This window comes from Pseudophryne corroboree, chromosome 2, assembly GCF_028390025.1.
Source record: "Pseudophryne corroboree isolate aPseCor3 chromosome 2, aPseCor3.hap2, whole genome shotgun sequence".
Lineage (NCBI taxonomy): Eukaryota > Metazoa > Chordata > Amphibia > Anura > Myobatrachidae > Pseudophryne > Pseudophryne corroboree.
In genome coordinates this window covers 521,925,044-521,952,567 of record NC_086445.1, presented here as the reverse complement: position 1 = coordinate 521,952,567, position 27,524 = coordinate 521,925,044, and the positions used below count along the sequence as shown (strand labels likewise).

The 27,524-nt window shown below is 47.8% G+C and overlaps 4 pseudogenes; 2 read left to right on the top strand and 2 right to left on the bottom strand.

Moving 5' to 3' along the window:
- Positions 1 to 2,031: 2,031 nt before the first annotated feature.
- On the bottom strand, positions 2,032 to 2,149 carry LOC135052169 (5S ribosomal RNA; annotated as a pseudogene).
- A 150-nt stretch (positions 2,150 to 2,299) lies between these two features.
- On the bottom strand, positions 2,300 to 2,417 carry LOC135051650 (5S ribosomal RNA; annotated as a pseudogene).
- Positions 2,418 to 8,347: 5,930 nt separating this feature from the next.
- LOC135051649 (5S ribosomal RNA) lies at positions 8,348 to 8,465 on the top strand (annotated as a pseudogene).
- Positions 8,466 to 8,615: 150 nt separating this feature from the next.
- Positions 8,616 to 8,733, top strand: LOC135052168 (5S ribosomal RNA; annotated as a pseudogene).
- Positions 8,734 to 27,524: the final 18,791 nt, after the last annotated feature.

The following is a 27,524-nucleotide window of genomic DNA, read 5'->3' as shown; positions in this document are numbered from 1 at the left end:
ATCTTTTAGTGGGCCTATGTTCTCCTTTAACCTTTTACTGTTTATGTATTTTTAAAACTTTTTAGGATTGGTTTTACTCTCTTTATAATGCTGGAATGACTCCTCCCCTTTATTAAATTTAAATGTTTTGAAAGCACGCTTCTTTGACCTCCTTATTGAGGCACATTGGCTTGTTTAGTACTCCTGCGTTTACTGCTCATGGGAATGAATTTGTGAATATTGCTATCAAGCAACACTTTAAAAGCTACCCACATTTCCGTTGTGTCTTTACCATGAAACAAAACTTCCCAGTCAATGTCGTTTAGTACCTGTCTCAGCATATTAAAGTTAGCTTTTCTAAAGTTAAATATTTTAGTTGTTCCCTTATAGCCGTTTCTTGAAAATGATGTTGAATGTGATCATACAGTGGTCACTGTTTCCAAAGGTCTCCCCAACTTTAGTGTTTGATATAATGTCAACATTATTGGTAATAACTAGGTCCAGAATAGTTTTACCTCTAGTTGGCTCCTCGACTAATTGAGTCAAGTATTGACCCTTTAATGTATTTAGGAACCTTCTGCTCCTAGTTTTTAGACATGAATCATTACTCCAATTTATATCTGGATAGTTCAAATCCCCTAAAACTAGGATGTCCCTCATACCCGCAGCTTTTTCAATTTGCAGTAAGAGTTGTTCCTAGTCATGTACGCTAATATCCGGATGCTTGTAGCACGTGCCAATGACTAGTTTCTTTGCTTCAGTGCCCTCACTTGTGATCTCAACCCAGTGACTCCACGTTATCTCCAGTCCCCTCATAAATACCATCTATTAAGTTTGGTTTTAGAGATGGTTTAACAAAGAGACATACCTCTCCTCCCCTTTTGGTAGCCCTATCCCTCCTGAAAAGAGAATATCCCTCCAAAATCGCAACCCAGTCACGAGAGTCATCCCATATTTCCGTAATACCTATATCATAATGAGATTTTGATACAAGCTATTTCAATTTCCCCATTTTACCTAATAGGTTTCTTGCAAGCAAACTTTTTAGCTTAGCATCTCCCTTGCCCGTTTGATTTAATGGTATCTTATCTATATTTACAAGTGCCCTTCTAGACTTACCCTTACCGACTGTTATTCTCCTCCCTCCCTTTCCACTACATCATACTTCATACAGCTTTCCTCACTACTATCTCTATTTGACCTATGTAGGGGTATATTCAATTAGGGTCGAAAGCTGCCGTCTGTCGAAAAGACTGTAGTTTTCGACTTTCTAAGGTTGAATCGTGATACAACTTATTCAATCCCAGCTATTTTTATTCGACATAAAAAAAATAAGATTTTAAACCTACCGGTAAATCTTTTTCTCCTAGTGCGTAGAGGATGCTGGGGACTCCGTAAGGACCATGGGGGATAGAAGGGCTCTGCAGGAGACATGGGCACTCTAAAGACTTTACATGGGTGTGCACTAGCTCCTCCCTCTATGCCCCTCCTCCAGACCTCAGTTAGAGAACTGTGCCCAGAGGAGACGGACAGTACGAGGAAAGGATTTTTGTTAATCTAAGGGCAAGATACATACCAGCCCACAATTGGAAAGGACAAGAGGAAAAGACAAAAAACCCTTGTTTGGGAGCACTCATTTGAAAAAATAAGGATAATATGTATAGTGAAAAGATATTAAGACATAACCTTTATTTTAATCCTTGAATAAAAAGAAAGAAATGTTGGACAAAAAATTAGGACTCGTGTGTATAAAAATCTTGTTTAACCTTTTTAGCAAATGAGGTACAAGATGATAAAGATGGTGAAAATATCAGTGGAGTAGTAAGGGATACCAAATTGTCTCATTGAGATACAGGGTATCCAGAAAATCACTGTACTAGCCTGAATTATGGATATCACTGATGAAGGCAGTATAGGCAAAATTCTGAATTGGGTCAAGATAAATCTCAAGGGGAATGCGAAAAGGGTGGAGCAAGGAATGTGATCAAACTTCCCTTAGTGGAAGGGGGAGAGGTTGTTAGGGGATTAAATGTGGTGGGGTGAGTAACACTGAGCCCACTGCACCTGGTATTCTCAGGAGGTTTCCCGTCCTGGTACTGGCCAGGCCATACCTATTTGGCTTCCGAGATCAAATGGAATCGGGCGTATTCGGGGTAGTAAGGCAGTGGGCCGTTATCAATAAAGAAATGGAAAAAGGGAGGGAGAAACACTTCTATTTTCTGTACTCTAATGAGTCAATACCATGATGGTCTGAGACAGTTTTTCCAGATTAGAGAGTGTGTATGGGGGTTTATAGGATGTAAGTTTCTCCCTTAAAAATGGCCCACTGCACCTGGTATTCTCAGGAGGTTCCCCTTCCAAATACTGACCAGGCCATACCTGCTTAGCTTCCGAGATTGGACAGGATCGGGCGTATTCAGGGTAGTATGGCCGTGGGCCGCCAATAAGGGGGAACAGAGGGTCACACTCTCCTTACTGTATTTCACATAACTCAGCACAAAAATGGTATGGAGTGGTATTTTCAGAAAAGAGTATTAAGGAGAAAACATTTTATTGTGTGGTAAACAGAAAAAAAATAAGAATTTACTTACCGATAATTCTATTTCTCGTAGTCCGTAGTGGATGCTGGGGACTCCGTCAGGACCATGGGGAATAGCGGCTCCGCAGGAGACAGGGCACAAAAGTAAAAGCTTTAGGATCAGGTGGTGTGCACTGGCTCCTCCCCCTATGACCCTCCTCCAAGCCTCAGTTAGGATACTGTGCCCGGACGAGCGTACACAATAAGGAAGGATTTTGAATCCCGGGTAAGACTCATACCAGCCACACCAATCACACTGTACAACCTGTGATCTGAACCCAGTTAACAGCATGATAACAGCGGAGCCTCTGAAAAGATGGCTCACAACAATAATAACCCGATTTTTGTAACAATAACTATGTACAAGTATTGCAGACAATCCGTACTTGGGATGGGCGCCCAGCATCCACTACGGACTACGAGAAATAGAATTATCGGTAAGTAAATTCTTATTTTCTCTGACGTCCTAAGTGGATGCTGGGGACTCCGTCAGGACCATGGGGATTATACCAAAGCTCCCAAACGGGCGGGAGAGTGCGGATGACTCTGCAGCACCGAACGAGAGAACTCCAGGTCCTCCTCAGCCAGGGTGTGCCCCTGACCAAGTAGCAGCTCGGCAAAGTTGTAAAGCCGAGACCCCTCGGGCAGCCACCCAAGATGAGCCCACCTTCCTTGTGGAATGGGCATTTACATATTTTGGCTGTGGCAGGCCTGCCACAGAATGTGCAAGCTGAATTGTACTACACATCCAACTAGCAATCGTCTGCTTAGAAGCAAGAGCACCCAGTTTTTTGGGTGCCTACAGGATAACAGCAAGTCAGTTTTCCTGACTCCAGCCGTCCTGGAAACCTATATTTTCAGGGCCCTGACAACATCTAGCAACTTGGAGTCCTCCAAGTCCCTAGTAGCCGCAGGTACCACAATAAGCTGGTGCAGGTGAAACGCTGACACCACCTTAGGGAGAAACTGGGGACGAGTCCGCAGCTCTGCCCTGTCCGAATGGACAATCAGATATGGGCTTTGTGAGACAAAGCCGCCAATTCTGACACTCGCCTGGCCGAGGCCAGGGCCAACAGCATGATCACTTTCCATGTGAGATATTTCAAATCCACAGATTTGAGCGGTTTAAACCAATGTGATTTGAGGAATCCCAGAACTACGTTGAGATCCCACAGTGCCACTGGAGGCACAAAAGGGGGTTGTATATGCAGTACTCCCTTGACAAACTTCTGGACTTCAGGAACTGAAGCCAATTTTTTCTGGAAGAAAATTGACAGGGCCGAAATTTGAACCTTAATGGACCCCAATTTGAGGCCCATAGACACTCCTGTTTGCAGGAAATGCAGGAATCGACCGAGTTGAAATTTCTTCGTGGGGCCTTCCTGGCCTCACACCACGCAACATATTTTCGCCACATGTGGTGATAATGTTGTGCGGTCACCTCCTTCCTGGCTTTGACCAGGGTAGGAATGACCTCTTCCGGAATGCCTTTTTCCCTTAGGATCCGGCGTTCCACCGCCATGCCGTCAAATGCAGCCGCGGTAAGTCTTGGAACAGACATGGTACTTGCTGAAGCAAGTCCCTTCTTAGCGGCAGAGGCCATGAGTCCTCTGTGAGCATTTCTTGAAGTTCCGGGTACCAAGTCCTTCTTGGCCAATCCGGAGCCACGAGTATAGTTCTTACTCCTCTACGTCTTATAATTCTCAGTACCTTGGGTATGAGAAGCAGAGGAGGGAACACATACACCGACTGGTACACCCACGGTGTTACCAGAACGTCCACAGCTATTGCCTGAGGGTCTCTTGACCTGGCGCAATACCTGTCCAGTTTTTTGTTCAGGCGGGACGCCATCATGTCCACCTTTGGTCTTTCCCAACGGTTCACAATCATGTGGAAGACTTCCCGATGAAGTCCCCACTCTCCCGGGTGGAGGTCGTGCCTGCTGAGGAAGTCTGCTTCCCAGTTGTCCACTCCCGGAATGAACACTGCTGACAGTGTTATCACATGATTTTCCGCCCAGCGAAGAATCCTTGCAGTTTCTGCCATTGCCCTCCTGCTTCTTGTGCCGCCCTGTCTGTTTACGTGGGCGACTGCCGTGATGTTGTCCCACTGGATCAATACCGGCTGACCTTGAAGCAGAGGTCTTGCTAAGCTTAGAGCATTGTAAATTGCCCTTAGCTCCAGTATATTTATGTGGAGAGAAGTCTCCAGACTATATCACACTCCCTGGAAAAAAATTTTTCCCTGTGTGACTGCTCCCCAGCCTCTCAGGCTGGCATCCGTGGTCACCAGGACCCAGTCCTGAATGCCGAATCTGCGGCCCTTTAATAGATGAGCACTCTGCAGCCACCGCAGAAGAAACACCCTTGTCCTTGGAGACAGGGTTATCCGCTGATGCATCTGAAGATGCGATCCGGACCATTTTTCCAGCAGATCCCACTGAAAAGTTCTTGCGTGAAATCTGCCGAATGGAATCGCTTCGTAAGAAGCCACCATTTTTCCCAGGACCCTTGTGCAATGATGCACTGACACTTTTCCTGGTTTTAGGAGGTTCCTGACTAGCTCGGATAACTCCCTGGCTTTCTTCTCCGGGAGAAACACCCTTTTCTGGACTGTGTCCAGAATCATCCCTAGGAACAGCAGACGTGTCGTCGGAAACAGCTGCGATTTTGGAATATTTAGAATCCACCCGTGCTGTCGTAGAACTACTTGAGATAGTGCTACTCCGACCTCCAACTGTTCTCTGGACCTTGCCCTTATCAGGAGATCGTCCATTTACTTTGAAGAAGAATCATCATTTCGGCCATTACCTTGGTAAAGACCCGGGGTGCCGTGGACAATCCAAACGGCAGCGTCTGAAACTGATAGTGACAGTTCTGTACCACGAACCTGAGGTACCCTTGGTGAGAAGGGCAAATTTGGACATGGAGGTAAGCATCCCTGATGTCCAGGGACACCATATAGTCCCCTTCTTCCTGGTTCGCTATCACTGCTCTGAGTGACTCCATCTTGATTTGAACCTTTGTATGTAAGTGTTTAAATATTTCAGATTTAGAATAGGTCTCACCGAGCCGTCTGGCTTCAGTACCACAATATAGTGTGGAATAATACCCCTTTCCTTGTTGTAGGAGGGGTACTTTGATTATCACCTGCTAGGAATACAGCTTGTGAATTGTTTCCAATACTGCCTCCCTGTCGGAGGGAGACGTTGGTAAAGCAGACTTCAGGAACCTGCGAGGGGGAGACGTCTCGAATTTCCAATCTGTACCCCTGGGATACTACTTGTAGGCTCCAGGGGTCCACTTGCGAGTGAGCCCACTGCGTGCTGAAACTCTTGAGACGACCCCCCACCGCACCTGAGTCCGCTTGTACGGCCCCAGCGTCATGCTGAGGACTTGGTAGAAGCGGTGGAGGGCTTCTGTTCCTGGGAATGGGCTGCCTGCTGCAGTCTTCTTCCCTTTCCTCTATCCCTGGGCAGATATGACTGGCCTTTTGCCCGCTTGCCCTTATGGGGACGAAAGGACTGAGGCTGAAAAGACGGTGTCTTTTTCTGCTGAGATGTGACTTGGGGTAAAAAAGGTGGATTTTCCAGCTGTTGCCGTGGCCACCAGGTCCGATGGACCGACCCCAAATAACTCCTCCCCTTTATACGGCAATACTTCCATGTGCCGTTTGGAATCTGCATCACCTGACCACTGTCGTGTCCATAAACATCTTCTGGCAGATATGGACATCGCACTTACTCTTGATGCCAGAGTGCAAATATCCCTCTGTGCATCTCGCATATATAGAAATGCATCCTTTAAATGCTCTATAGTCAATAAAATACTGTCCCTGTCAAGGGTATCAATATTTTCAGTCAGGGAATCCGACCAAGCCACCCCAGCGCTGCACATCCAGGCTGAGGCGATCGCTGGTCGCAGTATAACACCAGTATGTGTGTATATACTTTTTAAGATATTTTCCAGCCTCCTATCAGCTGGCTCCTTGAGGGCGGCCGTATCTGGAGACGGTAACGCCACTTGTGATAAGCGTGTGAGCGCCTTATCCACCCTAAGGGGTGTTTCCCAACGCGCCCTAACTTCTGGCGGGAAAAGGTATACCGCCAATAATTTTCTATCGGGGGAAACCCACGCATCATCACACACTTCATTTAATTTATCTGATTCAGGAAAAACTACAGGTAGTTTTTTCACACCCCACATAATACCCTTTTTTGTGGTACTTGTAGTATCAGAAATATGTAACACCTCCTTCATTGCCCTTAACATGTAACGTGTGGCCCTAAAGGAAAATACGTTTGTTTCTTCACCGTCGACACTGGAGTCAGTGTCCGTGTCTGTGTCGACCGACTGAGGTAAATGGGCGTTTTAAAGCCCCTGACGGTGTTTGAGACGCCTGGACAGGTACTAATTTGTTTGCCGGCCGTCTCATGTCGTCAACCGACCTTGCAGCGTGTTGACATTATCACGTAATTCCCTAAAGAAGCCATCCATTCCGGTGTCGACTCCCTAGAGAGTGACATCACCATTACAGGCAATTGCTCCGCCTCCTCACCAACATCGTCCTCATACATGTCGACACACACGTACCGACACACAGCACACACACAGGGAATGCTCTGATAGAGGACAGGACCCCACTAGCCCTTTGGGGAGACAGAGGGAGAGTTTGCCAGCACACACCAAAACGCTATAATTATACAGGGATAACCTTTATATAAGTGTTTTCCCTTATAGCATCTTAATATATAATCATATCGCCAAATAAGTGCCCCCCCTCTCTGTTTTAACCCTGTTTCTGTAGTGCAGTGCAGGGGCTTGGTCACGAGAGCCCACTCAGAGGCTCTCGTGACCAAGCCCACCCAGGGGAAACGTACGTCGAGAAAGACGTCCTTCGGTGACGTCATCGCGGCAACGCCCAGTCCGGAAGCGGGCGACCGCGTCCCTCACTGTCAGCGGGTGAACGTCGGGGGATCCCTGGAGAACACTGGCCGCACATATTGCGGCCGCGGTAATACACCGTAGATTACCCAGGACTTGATTCACTTTCTCTCCCCCCCTCTATACAACCTGCTCTCTGCAGCTAAAATTATATAGCAAAACGAGCAGTTTAAATAGAACTAATAGGATTGTTTATTTCATCTTATTTACTTCCCCGCCTATGCCTTTATGGATATCAATTATAGCCTTGCCATTTACTTTGCACATTAGTGTATCATTATTACTTTTTTGTACTTTTCTATTTTTATGGTCTTTATGAATAGCAGCATCTAAGTGCAAAAGACTCTCTATTATTCTGCATTTGTCATGTCAGTCCTCAAGAGGATGCAACTATGTATTTATTTGTGAGCCAGCCCTGAGCTCTAAAATCTATATTCATTTACTTTACTTATTTTTGTTCTCCTAGAAGCAAGTAATTTTGCACATTTGGTGTTTAAAAATTATGTGAGCCAGCCTTGAGCTCATAATTTGCATTGTGGATCTTCCCCACTCAGCAAACAACCCTGCACTTGGAACAAGCAATACTGCACATTCTGTGTTTAAAATTTTCTGTGAGCCAGCCTTGAGCTCATAAAATTGTATTGTGGGTTTCTCCTATTTAGCAAATAACCCTGCACACCCATTACTGTGCATCCCCCCCTTTTTTTAATTTTTTTTCTGTTTACCACACAATAAAATGTTTTCTCCTTAATACTCTTTTCTGAAAATACCATTTCATACCATTTTTGTGCTGAGTTATGTGAAATACAGTAAGGAGAGTGTGACCCTCTATACCCCCTTATTGGCGGCCCACGGCCATACTACCCTGAATACGCCCGATCCTGTCCAATCTCGGAAGCTAAGCAGGTATGGCCTGGTCAGTATTTGGAAGGGGAACCTCCTGAGAATACCAGGTGCAGTGGGCCATTTTTAAGGGAGAAACTTACATCCTATAAACCCCCATACACACTCTCTAATCTGGAAAAACTGTCTCAGACCATCATGGTATTGACTCATTAGAGTACAGAAAATAGAAGTGTTTCTCCCTCCCTTTTTCCATTTCTTTATTGATAACGGCCCACTGCCTTACTACCCCGAATACGCCCGATTCCATTTGATCTCGGAAGCCAAATAGGTATGGCCTGGCCAGTACCAGGACGGGAAACCTCCTGAGAATACCAGGTGCAGTGGGCTCAGTGTTACTCACCCCACCACATTTAATCCCCTAACAACCTCTCCCCCTTCCACTAAGGGAAGTTTGATCACATTCCTTGCTCCACCCTTTTCGCATTCCCCTTGAGATTTATCTTGACCCAATTCAGAATTTTGCCTATACTGCCTTCATCAGTGATATCCATAATTCAGGCTAGTACAGTGATTTTCTGGATACCCTGTATCTCAATGAGACAATTTGGTATCCCTTACTACTCCACTGATATTTTCACCATCTTTATCATCTTGTACCTCATTTGCTAAAAAGGTTAAACAAGATTTTTATACACACGAGTCCTAATTTTTTGTCCAACATTTCTTTCTTTTTATTCAAGGATTAAAATAAAGGTTATGTCTTAATATCTTTTCACTATACATATTATCCTTATTTTTTCAAATGAGTGCTCTCAAACAAGGGTTTTTTGTCTTTTCCTCTTGTCCTTTCCAATTGTAGTATAACCTTCAAAATTCCTGGGAGCACCGCCAATCATTAGCAGTTCTAGATCTATTTAATAACTGCATGTATATTGGTATGTCATTGTTAACATTTATTTTGGTACGTTAGTAATATTGTTTAACTAGTGCGGTTCCACAAAAAACATGTTTTTACATACCAGCCCACACCATCCACACCGTACAACTTGGAACATACGAACCAGTTAACAGTATGAAACAAAATAGCATCAGCCCGAGACTGATCAAAACTGTAACATAACCCTTATGTAAGCAATAACTATATACAAGTCTTGCAGAATTTAGTCCGCACTGGGACGGGCGCCCAGCATCCTCTACAGACTAGGAGAAAAAGATTTACCGGTAGGTTTAAAATCTTATTTTCTCTTACGTCCTAGAGGATGCTGGGGACTCCGTAAGGACCATGGGGATTATACCAAAGCTCCAGACCGGGCGGGAGAGTGTGGATGACTCTGCAGCACCGATTGAGCAAACATGGAGGTCCTCCTCAGCCAAGGTATCAAACTTGTAGAATTTAGCAAAAGTGTTTGAACCCGACCAAGTCGCCACTCGGCAAAGCTGTAATGACGAGACGCCTCGGGCAGCCGCCGAAGAAGAGCCCACCTTCCTAGTGGAATGGGCCTTTACCGAATTTGGTAACGGCAATCCAGCCGCAGAATGAGCCTGCTGAATTGTGTTACAGATCCAGCGAGCAATAGTCTGCTTAGAAGCAGGAGCGCCAAGCTTGTTGGCTGCATACAGGACAAACAGTGCCTCTGTTTTCCTAACCCGAGCCGTCCTGGCTATATAAATTTTTAAGGCCCTGACTGCATCAAGACACTTGGAATCCTCCAAGTCACCCGTAGCCACAGGCACCACGATAGGTTGGTTCCTATGAAAAGATGAAACCACCTTAGGCAAAAATTGAGGACGAGTCCTTAATTCTGCTCTATCCACATGGAAAATCAGATAGGGGCTCTTGTGAGACAAAGCCGCCAATTCGGACACCCGCCGTGCAGATGCCAAGGCCAACATCATGACCACCTTCCAAGTGAGAAATTTTAAATCCAACGTTTGAAGAGGCTCAAACCAGTGAGATTTTAGGAACTGTAACACCACGTTAAGGTCCCATAGTGCCACTGGGGGCACAAAAGGAGGCTGGATGTGCAGCACTCCCTTTACAAAAGTCTGGACTTCTGGGTGAGAAGCCAATTCCTTCTGAAAGAAAATTGATAGGGCCGAAATCCAGACCTTAATGGAGCCTAACTTTAGGCCCATATCCACTCCTGTCTGTAGAAAGTGGAGAAAACGGCCCAGATGGAAATCTTCAGTAGGAGCATTCTTGGCTTCACACCAAGATACATACTTCCTCCAGAGGCGGTGATAATGTTTCGCCGTCACCTCCTTCCTAGCCTTAATCAGAGTAGGGATGACTTCATCCGGAATACCTTTCCCCGCTAGGATTTGGTGTTCAACCGCCATGCCGTCAAACGTAACCGCGGTAAGTCTTGGAACACGCAGGGCCCCTGCTGCAATAGGTCTTCCCTGAGAGGAAGAGGCCACGGATCTTCTGTGAGCATTTCCTGAAGATCTGAATATCAGGCCCTTCGAGGCCAATCCGGAACAATGAGTATTGTCTGCACTCTTTTTCGTCTTATGATTCTCAGTATTTTTGAGATGAGCGGAAGAGGAGGGAACACATAGACCGACTGAAACACCCATGGTGTCACCAGGGCGTCCACCGCTACTGCCTGAGGGTCCCTTGACCTGGCACAATACCATCGAAGCTTCTTGTTGAGGCATGACGCCATCATGTCTATTTGTGGAAGTCCCCACTGACTTGTTATCTCTGCAAAAACTTCTTGGTGAAGTCCCCACTCTCCTGGATGGAGATCGTGTCTGCTGAGGAAGTCTGCTTCCCAGTTGTCCACTCCCAGAAAGAATTCTTGCCAGAGCGCTTGCGTGATTTTCTGCCCAGCGAAGAATCCTGGTTGCTTCCGCCATTGCCACTCTGCTCCTTGTCCCGCCTTGGCGGTTTACATGAGCCACAGCTGTGACGTTGTCTGATTGAATCAGAACCGGTAGGTCGCGAAGAAGATTCTCCGCTTGTCGTAGGCTGTTGTATATGGCACTCAATTCCAGTACGTTGATGTGTAGACAAGCCTCCTGGCTTGACCATAGTCCCTGAAAATTTCTTCCTTGTGTGACTGCTCCCCATCCTCGGAGGCTCGCGTCCGTGGTCACCAGAAACCAGTCTTGAATGCCGAATCTACGACCTTCGAGAAGGTGAGCACTCTGTAGCCACCACAGGAGAGACACCCTGGCCCTGGGGAACAGGCTTATTTTCTGATGTATTTGTAGATGGGACCCCGACCACTTGTCCAGAAGGTCCCACTGAAACGTCCTCGCATGGAACCTGTCGAAGGGAATGGCCTCGTAGGTCGCCACCATTTTTCCCAGTACTCGAGTGCATTGATGGACTGACACTTTTTTCGGTTTTAACAGGTCTCTGACCATGTTCTGGAGTTCCTGGGCTTTTTCCATCGGGAGAAAAACCCTCTTTTGTTCAGTGTCCAGAATCATGCCTAAGAAAGATAGCCGAGTCGTTGGAATCAACTGTGACTTTGGTAGATTTAGAATCCAGCCATGCTGCAGGAGCACTCTCAGGGAGAGCGACACGCTTTTCTGCAATTGATCTCTCGATTTCGCTTTTATCAGGAAATCGTCCAAGTACGGGATAATTGTGACTCCCTGCCTGCTCAGGAGCACCATCATTTCCGCCATTACCTTGGTGAAAATCCTTGGGGCCGTGGAAAGCCCAAACGGCAAAGTCTGAAACTGGTAATGACAGTCCTGTACAGCGAATCTCAGGTATGCCTGATGAGGGGGATATATGGGGACATGAAGGTATGCATCCTTTATGTCTAGTGATACCATAAAATCCCCCTCTTCCAGGCTGGAAATAACTGCCCTGAGCGATTCCAACTTGAATTTGAACTTTTTCAAGTACAGGTTTAGGGATTTTAGATTTAGAATGGGTCTGACCGAGCCATCCGGTTTCTAGACCACAAACAGGGTTGAATAGTACCCTTTCCCCTGTTGCACTAGGGGAACCTTGACAATCACTTGTTGTTGACACAGTTTTTGAATTGCAGCTAAAACTATCTACCTTTCTGGGAGAGAAGCTGGTAAAGCCGATTTGAAAAATCGTCGAGGAGGCACGTCTTCGAATTCCAGCTTGTAGCCTTGGGATACAATTTCCATCGCCCAAGGATCCACGTCTGACTGAACCCAGACGTGGCTGAAGAGTCGTAGACGTGCCCCCACCGGCGTGGACTCCCTCAGAGGAGCCCCAGCGTCATGCGGTGGATTTAGTAGAAGCCGGGGAGGACTTCTGCTCCTGGGAACTAGCCGTAGCAGGCATTCTTTTCCCTCTACCCTTACCTCTGGCGAGGAAGGAAGAGCCCCGACCTCTTCTGGACTTATGCGACTGAAAGGACTGCATCTGACATTGTGGTGTTTTCTTTTGCTGTGAGGGAACATAAGGTAAAAAAAAGTAGATTTACCCGCGGTAGCTGTGGAAACCAGGTCCGCGAGACCTTCCCCAAATAAAACCTCCCCCTTGTAAGGCAAAACTTCCATATGTCTCTTTGAGTCGGCATCACCAGTCCATTGGCGGGACTACAGGGCTCACCTAGCAGAAATCGCCATGGCGTTGGTGTCACAACTGAGGGCCTGAGCTGACGGGAGGCAGCCTCAGTTGTAGGGGCTGAGATGTACCGGAACCTGGGAGGTTGTATCAGACCCCTGGACATGTAAGTAACATGAATAATAACTGCCCGAAGGCGTGACCACGACAACTTGGATAAAAGTCAATGATGTTTATTATGACAACTCCGCAACACAGCAGCAGTAAAAGAAAACGTAAAAGTCAGCAAATAATAAATACAGTTCCTGGGTACTACAGGATGGCAGGAGCCACAGGGCACTGGTAGTGTGAGATAGTTCTTATGATCTTCTAGATGGAAAGTCCTTACCAGGCCCGACTGTAGCAATGGAGATAACCCAGGATTGTGCCAGCTGGTGTTCCAGGAAAAGCTGGGTTGCTGAAGGTAAAACAGCTGCTGTGGATACTGGCTGGAACCAGACTGTTGTTAGCACGGAGTGGATACTGGCTGGAACCAGTTAAATAATAAATGAACTTGGGAGCGATGAAATATGAACTGAAATGTAGAACTTGAGAGCGGAGAAATAATAATACCGGTGGAGAGTGGTAAAGTGTAGAAAGGACACCGGCCCTTTAAGGAAAGCTGTACTCTGCTGGAAGCTGAGCTGGAAGCAGGTAATGTTGTAGCTGGAAACAGATGAATCCACAATGGATTGGAGAGTCAGGCTACACCGCAGGTGGAATGCTGGTGCGGGTCTCTATGGTGGAAGTCTTGAGACAGGAGCTGGAACCTGGAAGACAATCACAGGAGAGAGACAAACAGGAACTAGGTTTGACAACCAAAGCACTGACGCCTTCCTTGCTCAGGCACAGTGTATTTATACCTGCAGCAAGGAAGGGATTGGCTAGGCAATTATGCAGATTATCAATACTGAGAACAGATTGGTGGAAATGATCAGCTGACAGAATCCAAGATGGCTGCGCCCATGCAGACACTTGGAGGGAAGTTTGGTTTGTAATCCATGTGGTAATGAAAACAGTAATGGCGGCGCCGGCCACCGGAGACAGGAGGCGCCAGGCTGACAGATGCACATCCAACCACGCGGACACAGCGGAGGCCGCGGCTGACGTAATCGCCACTCAGACACTCTGCATGCAGAAGTTCAGGGACGGCGGCGGAGGCCGCGGGAGACGCCATGCCAGGTGTAATATGGCGTTTACTGTGACAGCGTCCCAGAGTGACAGGAGAGGATACAGGAATGTACACATCAGGATAACAGATGGGATCCGGTCCTGGAGCGCTGAGCCAGCCTTAGGAGGCATCTGATGGGTAAGAAATGGCGTCCAGATACCCGGATCGTGACAGCACCCCCCCCTTTAGGAGTGGCCCCAGGACACTTCTTTGGCTTTTGAGGAAACTTGGAATGGAATCTCCGGACCAAGGCAGGAGCATGGACATCAGAAGCATTGGTCCATGAACGTTCCTCAGGACCATAACCCTTCCAGTCAATAAGATATTGTAGTTGACCGTAATGGTGACGTGAGTCCAGGATCTTGGCCACTTCATACTCAACGCCTCGTTGAGTTTGGACTTTCGGAGTTGGAGGAAGTGAGGAATGAAACCGATTCAAGATCAGCGGTTTCAACAGGGAAACATGGAATGTCCTGGGTATTTTTAAGAAGGGAGGCAACTGGAGTCTGTAAGCAACAGGATTGATGACTTGTTCAATCTTGAAAGGACCGATATAGCGAGGTGCAAACTTCATACTGGGAACTCTTAACCTCAAATTCTTCGTGGATAACCATACCCGATCACCCACCTTGAGAGCAGGAACTGCTCGACGCTTCTTATCCGCAAACTTCTTGTACCTGAACGATGCCTTGAGCAGAGCTGATCGTACGCTCTTCCAGATATTGGCAAACTGATGCAAGGTGATATCCACTGCGGGAACAGAAGTTGCTGGAAGCGGTTGGAACTCAGGGACTTTAGGGTGGAATCCAAAGTTAGTGAAGAATGGTGTTGAAGCAGATGAAGAATGATACTGGTTGTTATGACAGAACTCGGCCCAGGGAAGTAATTGAACCCAGTCATCTTGAGAGGAGGACACATAGATGCGGAGGAAGGCCTCCAAGTCCTGATTCACCCTCTCGGTTTGACCATTGGTCTGAGGATGGTAAGCCGTGGAAAACTTTAGCTTGACTTGGAGGACTTGACATAAACTTCGCCAGAATTTGGCTGTGAATTGAACTCCTCGATCTGAGATAATTTCTTCAGGAAGACCGTGGAGTCGGAAGATCTCTTGTATGAATACTTGAGCCAACTTGGAAGCTGACGGAAGACCGGTGAGAGGAATGAAGTGTGCCATCTTGGTGAACCGGTCAACTACCACCCAGATGGTATTGAACTTGTTGCACATGGGTAAGTCTGTAATGAAATCCATCGACAAGTGGGTCCATGGTCGACGGGGAACGGATAGTGGAACCAGTTGCCCCGCAGGCGACTGGCGGGATACTTTATGTTGGGCACACTTTGGGCAAGATGCAATAAACTCCAAGACGTCCTTTTTCAGAGTTGGCCACCAATAGGACCTAGAGATAAACTCCAGGGTTTTTTGGATACCTGTATGTCCGGCAAAACGGGAAGCATGGGCCCAATGCATGAGCTTCTTCCTTAGCATCGGCTTCACAAAACTTTTCCCTGATGGGGGCGTAGAGTCCATCCCTACCGTGGAGAATGCCAACGGATTTATAATAGGATGCTTGTCTGAAGACTCTGACTCATTTTCTTGCTCCCATGAGCGGGAAAGGGCATCGGCCTTGCGATTCTGAGAGCCCGGACAGAACTGGAGTTTAAAGTCGAACCTGGAAAAGAAAAGTGCCCATCTGGCCTGACGAGGGTTGAGACATTGTGCGCCCTTCAGGTATAAAAGGTTCTTGTGGTCTGTAAGTATGGTGATTGAATGAGAAGCTCCCTCCAACAGATACCTCCACTCTTCTAGAGCGAGCTTGATGGCTAGCAACTCCTGGTCGCCAATGGCATAGTTGCGCTCAGCTGGGGAGAACTTCCGGGAGAAGAAACTGCAAGGGTGTAAATGGCCATCTTTAGCCCTCTGAGATAACACCGCTCCTACTCCAACGGAGGAGGCATCCACCTCTAAGATGAAAGGAGAGTCGATGTCAGGCTGTTTCAGAACAGGCGCAGAGATGAACCTTTGTTTTAAAAGATGAAATGCTTGCATGGCTTCTTCAGACCACTTGGACGGGTTAGCACCCTTCTTAGTGAAAGCAGTAATAGGTGCCACAATGGTGGAAAAGTCTCGTATAAACTTTCGGTAATAGTTGGCGAACCCTAAGAACCTCTGGACCCCTTTGAGGGTTAAGGGTACCGGCCAATTTTGGATTGCTTGTAGTTTCTCAGGATCCATCTCTAGTCCGGAACCAGACACAATGTACCCTAGAAACGGAATGGACTTGACTTCAAAGACGCATTTTTCTAATTTGCAATAGAGATGATTGACACGGAGACGGGACAGAACCTCTTTAACCCAAAAACGATGTTCCTCTAAATCGTTGGCAAAAATGAGGATATCGTCTAGATAGACCACGACATGACGGTATAGAATGTCTCTGAAGATCTCATTGACAAAATGCTGGAAGACAGCTGGAGCATTGCTCAATCCGAAGGGCATGACGAGGTACTCATAATGTCCGTCACGGGTGTTAAAGGCGGTCTTCCACTCGTCACCCTCACGGATCCGGATGAGATTGTATGCACCTCGCAAGTCCAGCTTTGTAAAGATGGTAGCTCCGCTAACTCTGTCAAAGAGCTCAGTAATCAGGGGTAAAGGATAACGGTTCTTGATGGTAATGTCGTTCAAACCTCTGTAGTCGATGCACGGCCGCAGACCACCATCTTTCTTTTTTACAAAAAAGAAGCCTGCGCCGGCTGGGGAAGAAGAAGGTCGAATGAACCCCTTTGCTAGGTTCTCTTTAATGTATTCCTCCATAGAATGCGTCTCAGGCAGAGACAACGGATAAGTTCGGCCTCGAGGTGGAACCTTCCCTGGAACGAGATCAATCGGGCAGTCCCATTCTCTATGAGGAGGAAGGATATCAGCAGAAGCTTTACTGAACACATCCGTGAAATCTTGATATGGAGGAGGTGGAACATCAGACGACCTGGGGGAGGAAGAACAGACAGGCAATACTTTAAACAGACATGTCTCTGCACAGGAGGAACCCCATGCCAGGATTTGCGTAGTCGTCCAATCAATTGTAGGATTGTGAAGACGGAGCCATGGAAGGCCCAGGACCACAGGATGTGTGGCTCTTGGAATCACTAAAAGTGAAATAAGTTCGGAATGAAGAACTCCCACTCTCAGACGAACTGGTAGAGTCCTTAGAGCAATAACAGTATCAAAAATTTTACTGCCATCCACGGCAGTTAAGGAAAAGGAGGAAGGAAGTCTCTCGGTGGGTAGGGACCACTGTTTAACATAGGCTTCAGTAATAAAGTTCCCAGCTGCTCCGGAATCAAGGAGGGCAATGACGTTCCGATAACGTTGAGCAACTTGAAGCGAGACTGGGAGATTACAATCATGAGGAGATGGAGAGGAGATCATTACTCCTAGCCGGCCCTCTCCTGGGCGAGCTAGGGTTTGGAGTTTTCCCGGACGTTCGGGACAGGCATTGATGGTGTGAGACGGAGCTGCACAGTAAAGACAAAGAGACTCAGAGAGACGTCTTCGGCGCTCAGCAGGAGTTAAACGGGAACGGACAATTTGCATGGGCTCATCTTTAGATGGTGACAGTTGACGAGGAGGAGGAGCAGAAGATTTTGGAGCAGATGATCTTCCACGCTCAGTTGCTCTCTCACTGAAACGTAAATCAACTTTCGTGCAGAGTGAGATTAGCTCATCTAACTTAGAAGGTAAGTCTCTGGTAGCTAACTCATCTTTAATAAGCTCAGATAAGCCATGCCAGAATGCAGCATACAGGGCCTCGTCGTTCCATGCCAGTTCGGATGCCAGGATCTGGAACTGTATCAGATATTGTCCTACAGTACGTGACCCCTGGCGTAAACGGAGAATCTCGGATGAAGCTGAGGTTACCCGGCCTGGCTCGTCGAAGATGCGCCTGAATGTTGACACGAATGCAGTGTAAGAAGATAGCAGGGTGTCGGACCTCTCCCATAACGGTGATGCCCAGTCAAGGGCGGAGCCACTGAGAAGAGAGATGATGTAGGCAATTTTTGTACGGTCACTGGGAAAATTGCCAGGTTGTAGCTCAAACTGAATCTCACACTGGTTGAGAAATCCCCTGCAGAATCTTGGAGATCCGTCAAATTTTGCTGGCGTTGGAAGATGAAGACGTGGAGCAGAAATGGGTAAGGTGGGTGGGGTTATAGCTGGAGTCACTGTGGTTGACGCACCAGATGCGCCTGATCCACGGAGAGTTGTCTGAATCCCATCCAGCCGAGTAGAGAGATCCTGGAGACAGCGGATGATGTGGCCCTGTGCAGCCTCCTGATGTTCTAGTCGGGCTGCCAGTTCTTGCATCGGCCTGGCCGCTTGATCCTGGTCTCCGGCTGGATTCATTAGGTCAGTGCTTACTGTCACAACTGAGGGCCTGAGCTGACGGGAGGCAGCCTCAGTTGTAGGGGCTGAGATGTACCAGAACCTGGGAGGTTGTATCAGACCCCTGGACATGTAAGTAACATGAATAATAACTGCCCGAAGGCGTGACCACGACAACTTGGATAAAAGTCAATGATGTTTATTATGACAACTCCGCAACACAGCAGCAGTAAAAGAAAACGTAAAAGTCAGCAAATAATAAATACAGTTCCTGGGTACTACAGGATGGCAGGAGCCACAGGGCACTGGTAGTGTGAGATAGTTCTTATGATCTTCTAGATGGAAAGTCCTTACCAGGCCCGACTGTAGCAATGGAGATAACCCAGGATTGTGCCAGCTGGTGTTCCAGGAAAAGCTGGGTTGCTGAAGGTAAAACAGCTGCTGTGGATACTGGCTGGAACCAGACTGTTGTTAGCACGGAGTGGATACTGGCTGGAACCAGTTAAATAATAAATGAACTTGGGAGCGATGAAATATGAACTGAAATGTAGAACTTGAGAGCGGAGAAATAATAATACCGGTGGAGAGTGGTAAAGTGTAGAAAGGACACCGGCCCTTTAAGGAAAGCTGTACTCTGCTGGAAGCTGAGCTGGAAGCAGGTAATGTTGTAGCTGGAAACAGATGAATCCACAATGGATTGGAGAGTCAGGCTACACCGCAGGTGGAATGCTGGTGCGGGTCTCTATGGTGGAAGTCTTGAGACAGGAGCTGGAACCTGGAAGACAATCACAGGAGAGAGACAAACAGGAACTAGGTTTGACAACCAAAGCACTGACGCCTTCCTTGCTCAGGCACAGTGTATTTATACCTGCAGCAAGGAAGGGATTGGCTAGGCAATTATGCAGATTATCAATACTGAGAACAGATTGGTGGAAATGATCAGCTGACAGAATCCAAGATGGCTGCGCCCATGCAGACACTTGGAGGGAAGTTTGGTTTGTAATCCATGTGGTAATGAAAACAGTAATGGCGGCGCCGGCCACCGGAGACAGGAGGCGCCAGGCTGACAGATGCACATCCAACCACACAGCGGAGGCCGCGGCTGACGTAATCGCCACTCAGACACTCTGCATGCAGAAGTTCAGGGACGGCGGCGGAGGCCGCGGGAGACGCCATGCCAGGTGTAATATGGCGTTTACTGTGACAGCGTCCCAGAGTGACAGGAGAGGATACAGGAATGTACACATCAGGATAACAGATGGGATCCGGTCCTGGAGCGCTGAGCCAGCCTTAGGAGGCATCTGATGGGTAAGAAATGGCGTCCAGATACTCGGATCGTGACAGTTGGCTCTCGAACCTAACAGCCCAACGTCTCTCGAAGCGTCTCTCATATATAAGACTGCGTCTTTAATGCGACCTAAGGTCAATAAAATGCTATCCCTATCTAGGGTATCAATGTCAGATGACAAGGTATCTGCCTGAGCTGCTACAGCGCTACAAACCCAAGCCGACGCTATTGCCGGTCTGAGCAAGGCACCCGTATGTGCATAAATTGATTTTAAGGTAGTTTCCTGTCTGCGATCAGCAGGATCCTTGAGGGCTGCCGTGTCTGGAGACTGTAACGCCACCTTTTTGGACAAGCGCGTTAAAGCCTTGTCCACCCTGGGCGAGGATTCCCACCGTAACCTGTCCTGTGCAGGGAAAGGATACGCCATAAGAATTCTCTTGGGAATCTGCAGTATCTTGTCTGGAGTTTCCCATGCCTATTCAAATAACGCGTTCAGCTCATGAGATGGGGGAAAGGTTACCTCAGGTTTCTTTTCCTTAAACATGCATACCCTCGTGTCAGGGACCGAGGGGTCATCTGTGATATGCAAAACATCTTTTATTGCAATAATCATATAATGAATACTTTTGGCCACCCTTGGGTGTAACCTCGCATCATCGTAGTCGACACTGGAGTCAGAATCCGTGTCGGTATCAGTGTTTGCTACTTGGGACAGGGGACGTTTCTGAGACCCTGGAGGGCCCTGTGATACAGCCAAAGCCATGGATTGACTCCTTGTCTTTTCTCTGGACTCTGCTTTGTCCATTCTCTTATGTAATAAAGACACATTTGCATTTAAAACATTCCACATATCCAGCCAATCAGGTGTCGGCGTCGCTAACGGAGACACCACAATCATCTGCTCCACCTCCTCCTTAGATGAGCCTTCCGCTTCAAACATGCCGACACACACGTACAGACACCCCCACACACTCAGGGATAGATAGATAGATATATATATATATATATATATATATACACACACACACGCGGAGACAGTCCCCCAATAAGGCCCTTTGGAGAGACAGAGAGAGAGTATGCCAGCACACACCCAGCGCCACCGGACACTGGAATAAATCCCAGTCAGTACAGCGCTTTTATAAATATACTCACTGCACCAATTAAATGTGCCCCCCCACCTCTTTTTTGCCCTCTGTACTTGTGTTCAGCAGGGGAGAGTCCGGGGAGCCAGCTTCTCTGCAGCGTGCTGTGGAGAAAATGGCGCTGGTTAGTGCTGAGGAATCAAGCTCCGCCCCCTTACCAGCGGGCTTCGATCCCGCTCAAATCTTTATACTGGCGGGGGTTTTTGCAATATACTGCCTCCGCAGTATATATCTATGCCAGTGTCACCAGAGGGTTAATAATTGCTGCCCAGGGCACCCCCCCCTGCGCCCTGCACCCATACAGTGCCGCCAGTGTGTGTGTGTGTGTGTTGGGAGCAATGGCGCGCAGCGTTACCTCATAGAAGATCAGAAGTCTTCTGCCGCCTTTGAAGTCTTCTATCTTCTCATACTCACCCGGCTTCTATCTTCCGGCTCTGTGAGGACGGCGGCGCGGCTCCAGGACGAGCGACGAGGGTGAGACCTGCGTTCCGACCCTCTTGAGCTAATGGTGTCCAGTAGCCTAAGAAGCAGAGCCTATCATTTAAGTAGGTCTGCTTCTCTCCCCTCAGTCCCACGATGCAGGGAGCCCGTTGCCAGCAGTGCTCCCTGAAAATAAAAAACCTAACAAAAAGTTTTTTGTTTTTGTTTTTTCAGAGAAACTCAGTAGAGCTCCCCTGCAGTGCACCCAGTCTCCTCTGGGCACAGGATCTAACTGAGGTCTGGAGGAGGGGCATAGAGGGAGGAGCCAGTGCACACCCATCTAAAGCCTTTAGAGTGCCCATGTCTCCTGCGGAGACCGTCTATACCCCAAGGTCATTACGGAGTCCCCAGCAACCTCTAGGACGTAAGAGAAATGTCGGATTGAGATGAGGGACCTTACAGGAGGAGAGGGGGGAGAGTCGCGGGCATACAGGGGAGAGCAGCGCTACAGCAGTGCTGCAGGAGGATGTGTCACAGCTTGCTGGAGCCAGGTGGACACTGCCGTGAGGACATCCTTCTGCAGCACTGTTGTAGCGCTGCTCTCCTCCGTCTGCCGGCGGATCTCCCCGCTGGTCTCCCCCCTCTCCTCCGCTCACAGGTCTCATCTCAATTCGACTTTTTTTAAAGTGGAATTGAGATGGGATTGAATAGGGGTTGTCGGATCCATTCCGACAAATGCATGTCGGAATGGATCCAACCCTAATTGAATATACCCCTATGACTTTCTAACCCCCCCCCCCCCATCCCCGCCCGATGTTCGTATCTTCCCTTATACTATGGACATCAATTTATATATACCGTATTGTTGAGCCATATTCATCATTGGGTGATACATTGGGAATATCTAGGGCAATACTTGGGTCAGTATTTCCGGTGTCAATACCCATGCAAATACCCTTGCCAGCTGATCTTTCGTTCCCCCCTTCTGCACCCCCAAATTGTTCACTACACCTATCCTACCTGTTCTCACTGTTTGACTCGTAGCTTCTAGCTAAACCCTCCCCCCAGGCTCCTAGTTTAAAAGCTCCTCCAACCTTCCAGCCATCCTGCCCCCCAGGACCTCCTCATTCAGGTGCAATCCATCGCAACAAAAAAGATGGCGCCTGACCGAGAAGTCCACCCAGTGTTGCAAGGACACAAACCCTTCCTTCCTACACCAGTCTTTAAACCACACATTTACTTCCCTAATCTCCCTCTGCCTCGTTGGGCTAACTTTAAAATTCCTTGAAAAAGCTGCCTGGCGCAGAGAAACGCGTTGGTAGGATGTTCACTAATATTATTGAGTATTGCCACTTTATTACACCACCAGGGGACCTCTCTACAGCTCTACTGTGTACTCAACAATTGACTTGCTTGCTGCGAGCACATGCTCACCCCCACAAGTCGTGAGGATTTGCGGGACCAGAACACCAGCACAGCCCCGATAGGTGCTCTCAATAGGAAACTGCCTCTGGCCGTCTGAGCCTCAACCGCAAGCAGCGGCACACATCAGCGTCCTGGTTTTAACACCATCGATGGACACGTGAGCACAGGAGAGTCAAAACACTGCAGTGCTCAGTCTATGTCATAGCCATCAGCTACCTGAGCACCAGAGCCAGCCAAAGCGACATGGGACGCAGTTAAAATGCCGCCAGGCAGGATCCCGGTGGCCATAATACCAACATCACAATGCCGACAGAGGTGGGATTCCCTGCGTCAAAATACAGATGCCGGAAATCACGATCACCCTCTCAAAGGGATGCACTGGCGTCCTGCTGCGGGTTGGAGGTTGATTGTGGTTAGGTTTAGGTAGAAGGGGGGGGTTAGGGTGCAGGGCCCGGAAAGTTAGGGTTGGGTAAGGGGGAGGGGGGGTGGTTAGGCACCAAGCGGGGACAGTTAGATTTAGGCAGCGGGGAAGGGAGAGTTAGGATTTAGCACCCCCGGGGAGTTCGGGTTAGGAACCCACATGGGAGGATTTGTGTTAGGGTAGGGCACAGGGTAAGTTTAGGGGGTTCACTGCGGGGTTGTCGGTATTTCACTGGACGGGATGCCGATGTCAGTATTCAGACCATCAGGTATACATACTGAAACCAGCTACACAGCACTCTGCACCTCACCATGTCACGCCGGCTGCCTGAGCTCAGTGTATAGCCACTGTGACCTAAACAGCATCCTATTACCAAACACAGAGGAGCTGTATAAAGTGACTTCAGCTAGATATAGCTTCCAACAAAGAGCCTAGTGAGTACACTCATGCTGTAGTGAGACAGATGGAATTTACTATTAGTCTCCACAGTCACCAAGTGTCATTTTTACATTGTATATATGTAACTGGATTTGGACAATTAAGGCACGGCTTCCTAGTACAGGAGACCACTTACCGTCATACATGAAATTATTTGTGATAATGCACATTTATGTTATTATTAAACTGTTACTTTTATCTGAAGTGGGTGAGTGGTGTACTAGTAGTTGTTGCTGTCTCCAAGGCATAAAGCAGTTAATGTTCTCTTAAAATGTTTACTTCCTTAATCCTATTTTATATTTGGAACAAATGTTTTTGAAAATATCTTAAACCTGGCCTGAGAAAATTAGGTTTTTGTATCTTCACAAGTGCTGAAAAAAATGTGCAAATTTTTTGCATTCTCTAACCATTATAACTCAAAATATTTTTCTTCAACTTTGATGTCCTATTTAGAATAGAGTACAATAAAAAATTGAGATACCAAAAGGTTAAAAAAAAATAAGAATTTACTTACCGATAATTCTATTTCTCGGAGTCCGTAGTGGATGCTGGGGTTCCTGAAAGGACCATGGGGAATAGCGGCTCCGCAGGAGACAGGGCACAAAAGTAAAGCTTTTACAGGTCAGGTGGTGTGTACTGGCTCCTCCCCCTATGACCCTCCTCCAGACTCCAGTTAGGTACTGTGCCCGGACGAGCGTACACAATAAGGGAGGATTTTGAATCCCGGGTAAGACTCATACCAGCCACACCAATCACACCGTACAACTTGTGATCTAAACCCAGTTAACAGTATGATAACAGAGGAGCCTCTGAAAGATGGCTTCCTAAACAATAACCCGAATTAGTTAACAATAACTATGTACAAGTATTGCAGATAATCCGCACTTGGGATGGGCGCCCAGCATCCACTACGGACTCCGAGAAATAGAATTATCGGTAAGTAAATTCTTATTTTCTCTATCGTCCTAAGTGGATGCTGGGGTTCCTGAAAGGACCATGGGGATTATACCAAAGCTCCCAAACGGGCGGGAGAGTGCGGATGACTCTGCAGCACCGAATGAGAGAACTCCAGGTCCTCCTTTGCCAGGGTATCAAATTTGTAAAAATTTACAAACGTGTTCTCCCCTGACCACGTAGCTGCTCGGCAGAGTTGTAATGCCGAGACCCCTCGGGCAGCCGCCCAAGATGAGCCCACCTTCCTTGCGGAATGGGCCTTAACAGATTTAGGCTGTGGCAGGCCTGCCACAGAATGTACAAGTTGAATTTTGTTACAAATCCAACGAGCAATCGACTGCTTAGAAGCAGGTGCACCCAACTTGTTGGGTGCATACAGTATAAACAGCGAGTCAGATTTTCTGACTCCAGCCGTCCTTTAAATGTATATTTTTAAGGCTCTGACAACGTCCAACAACTTGGAGTCCTTCAAGTCGTCTGTAGCCGCAGGCACTACAATAGGCTGGTTCAGGTGAAACGCTGATACCACCTTAGGGAGAAAATGCGGACGCGTCCGTAGCTCTGCCCTATGTCGAATGGAAAATTAAATAAGGGCTTTTATAAAACAAAGCCGCCAGTTCAGATACTCTCCCGGCCGAAGCCAGGGCCAGTAACATAGTCACTTTCCATGTGAGATATTTCAAATCCACATTCTTTAGTGGTTCAAACCAATTGGATTTGAGGAATCTAAAACTACATTTAGATCCCACGGTGCCACCTTAGGCACCACAGGAGGCTGTATATGCAGTACTCCTTTGATAAAAATCTGGACCTCAGGGACTGAGGCCAATTCTTTTTGGAAGAATATTGATAGGGCCGAAATTTGAACCTTAATAGATCCCAATTTGAGACCCATAGACAATCCTGATTGCAGGAAATGTAGGAAAACGACCCAGTTGAAATTCCTCCATCGGAGCACTCCGCTGCTCGCACCACGCAACATATTTTTGCCAAATACGGCGATAATGCTTCGCGGTGACTTCCTTCCTTGCCTTTATCAAGGTAGGAATGACTTCTTCTGGAATGCCTTTTCCTTTTAGGATCTGGCATTCAACGCCATGCCGTCAAACGCAGCCGCGGTAAGTCTTGAAAAAGACAAGTACCCTGCTGAAGCAGGTCCCTTCTCAGAAATAGAGGCCACGGATCGTCCGTGACCATCTCTTGAAGTTCCGGGTACCAAGTCCTTCTTGGCCAATCCGGAGCCACTAGTCTTACTCCTCTTTGCCGTATAATCCTCAATACCTTTGGTATGAGAGGCAGAGGAGGAAACACATATACCGACTGGTACACCCAAGGTGTTACCAGCGCGTCCACAGCTATTGCCTGCGGATCTCTTGACCTGGCGCAATACCTGTCCAGTGTTTTGTTGAGGCGAGACGCCATCATGTCCACCATTGGTTTTACCCAACGGTTTAATAGCATGTGGAAAACTTCTGGATGAAGTCCCCACTCTCCCGGGTGAAGGTCGTGTCTGCTGAGGAAGTCTGCTTCCCAGTTGTCCACGCCCGGGATGAATACTGCTGACAGTGCTATCACGTGATTCTCCGCCCAGCGAAGGATCCTGGCAGCTTCTGCCATTGCCCTCCTGCTTCTTGTGCCGCCCTGTCTGTTTACATGGGCGACTGCCGTGATGTTGTCCGACTGGATCAACACCGGTCTTCCTTGAAGCAGAGGTTCCGCCTGGCTTAGAGCATTGTAGATTGCTCTTAGTTCCAGAATGCTTATGTGAAGAGACTTTTTCAGGCTCGACCACACTCCCTGGAAATTTCTTCCCTGTGTGACTGCTCCCCAGCCTCTCAGGCTGGCCTCCGTGGTCACCAGGATCCAATCCTGCATGCCGAATCTGCGGCCCTCCAATAGATGAGCCTCCTGCAACCACCACAGAAGGGATACCCTTGTCCTCGGCGACAGGGTTATCCGCAGGTGCATCTGAAGATGCGACCCTGACCATTTGTCCAACAGATCCCTTTGCATGGAATCTGCCGAAAGGGATTGCTTCGTAAGAAGCTACCATTTTTTCCCAGGACTCTTGTGCATTGATGTACAGACACCTTTCCTGGTTTTAGGAGGTTCCTGACCAGGTCAGATAACTCCTTGGCTTTTTCTTCGGGAAGAAAAACCTTTTTCTGAACTGTGTCCAGAATCATCCCCAGGAACAGCAGATGAGTTGTCGGCATTAATTTGGATTTTGGAATATTCAGAATCCATCCGTGCTGCTTTAGCACCTCTTGAGATAGTGCTAAACCCATCTCTAGCTGTTCTCTGGACCTTGCCCTTATTAGGAGATCGTCCAAGTATGGGATAATTAATACGCCTTTTCTTCGAAGAAGAAATATTATCTCGGCCATTACCTTTGTAAAGACCCGAGGTGCCGTGGACAAACCAAACGGCAGCGTCTGAAACTGATAGTGACAGTTTTGTACAACGAACCTGAGGTACCCCTGGTGTGAGGGGTAATTGGAACGTGGAGATACGCATCCTTGATGTCCAAGGATACCATAAAGTCCCCTTCTTCCAGGTTCGCTATCACTGCTCTGAGTGACTCCATCTTGAACTTGAACTTCTTTATGTACAGGTTCAAGGACTTCAGATTTAGAATAGGCCTTACCGAGCCATCCGGCTTCGGTACCACAAAAAGAGTGGAATAATACCCCTTCCCTTGTTGTAGAAGAGGTACCTTGACTATCACCTGCTGAGAATACAGCTTGTGAATGGCTTCCAAAACCGTCTCCCTTTCTGATGGGGACGTTGGTAAAGCAGACTTCAGGAAACGGCGAGGTGGCTCTGTCTCTAATTTCAACCTGTACCCCTGAGATATTATCTGCAGGATCCAGGGATTTACCTGCGAGTGAGCCCACTGCGCGCTGTAATTCTTGAGACGACCGCCTACCGCCCCCGAGTCCGCTTGCGAAGCCCCAGCGTCATGCTGAGGCTTTTGTAGAAGCCGGGG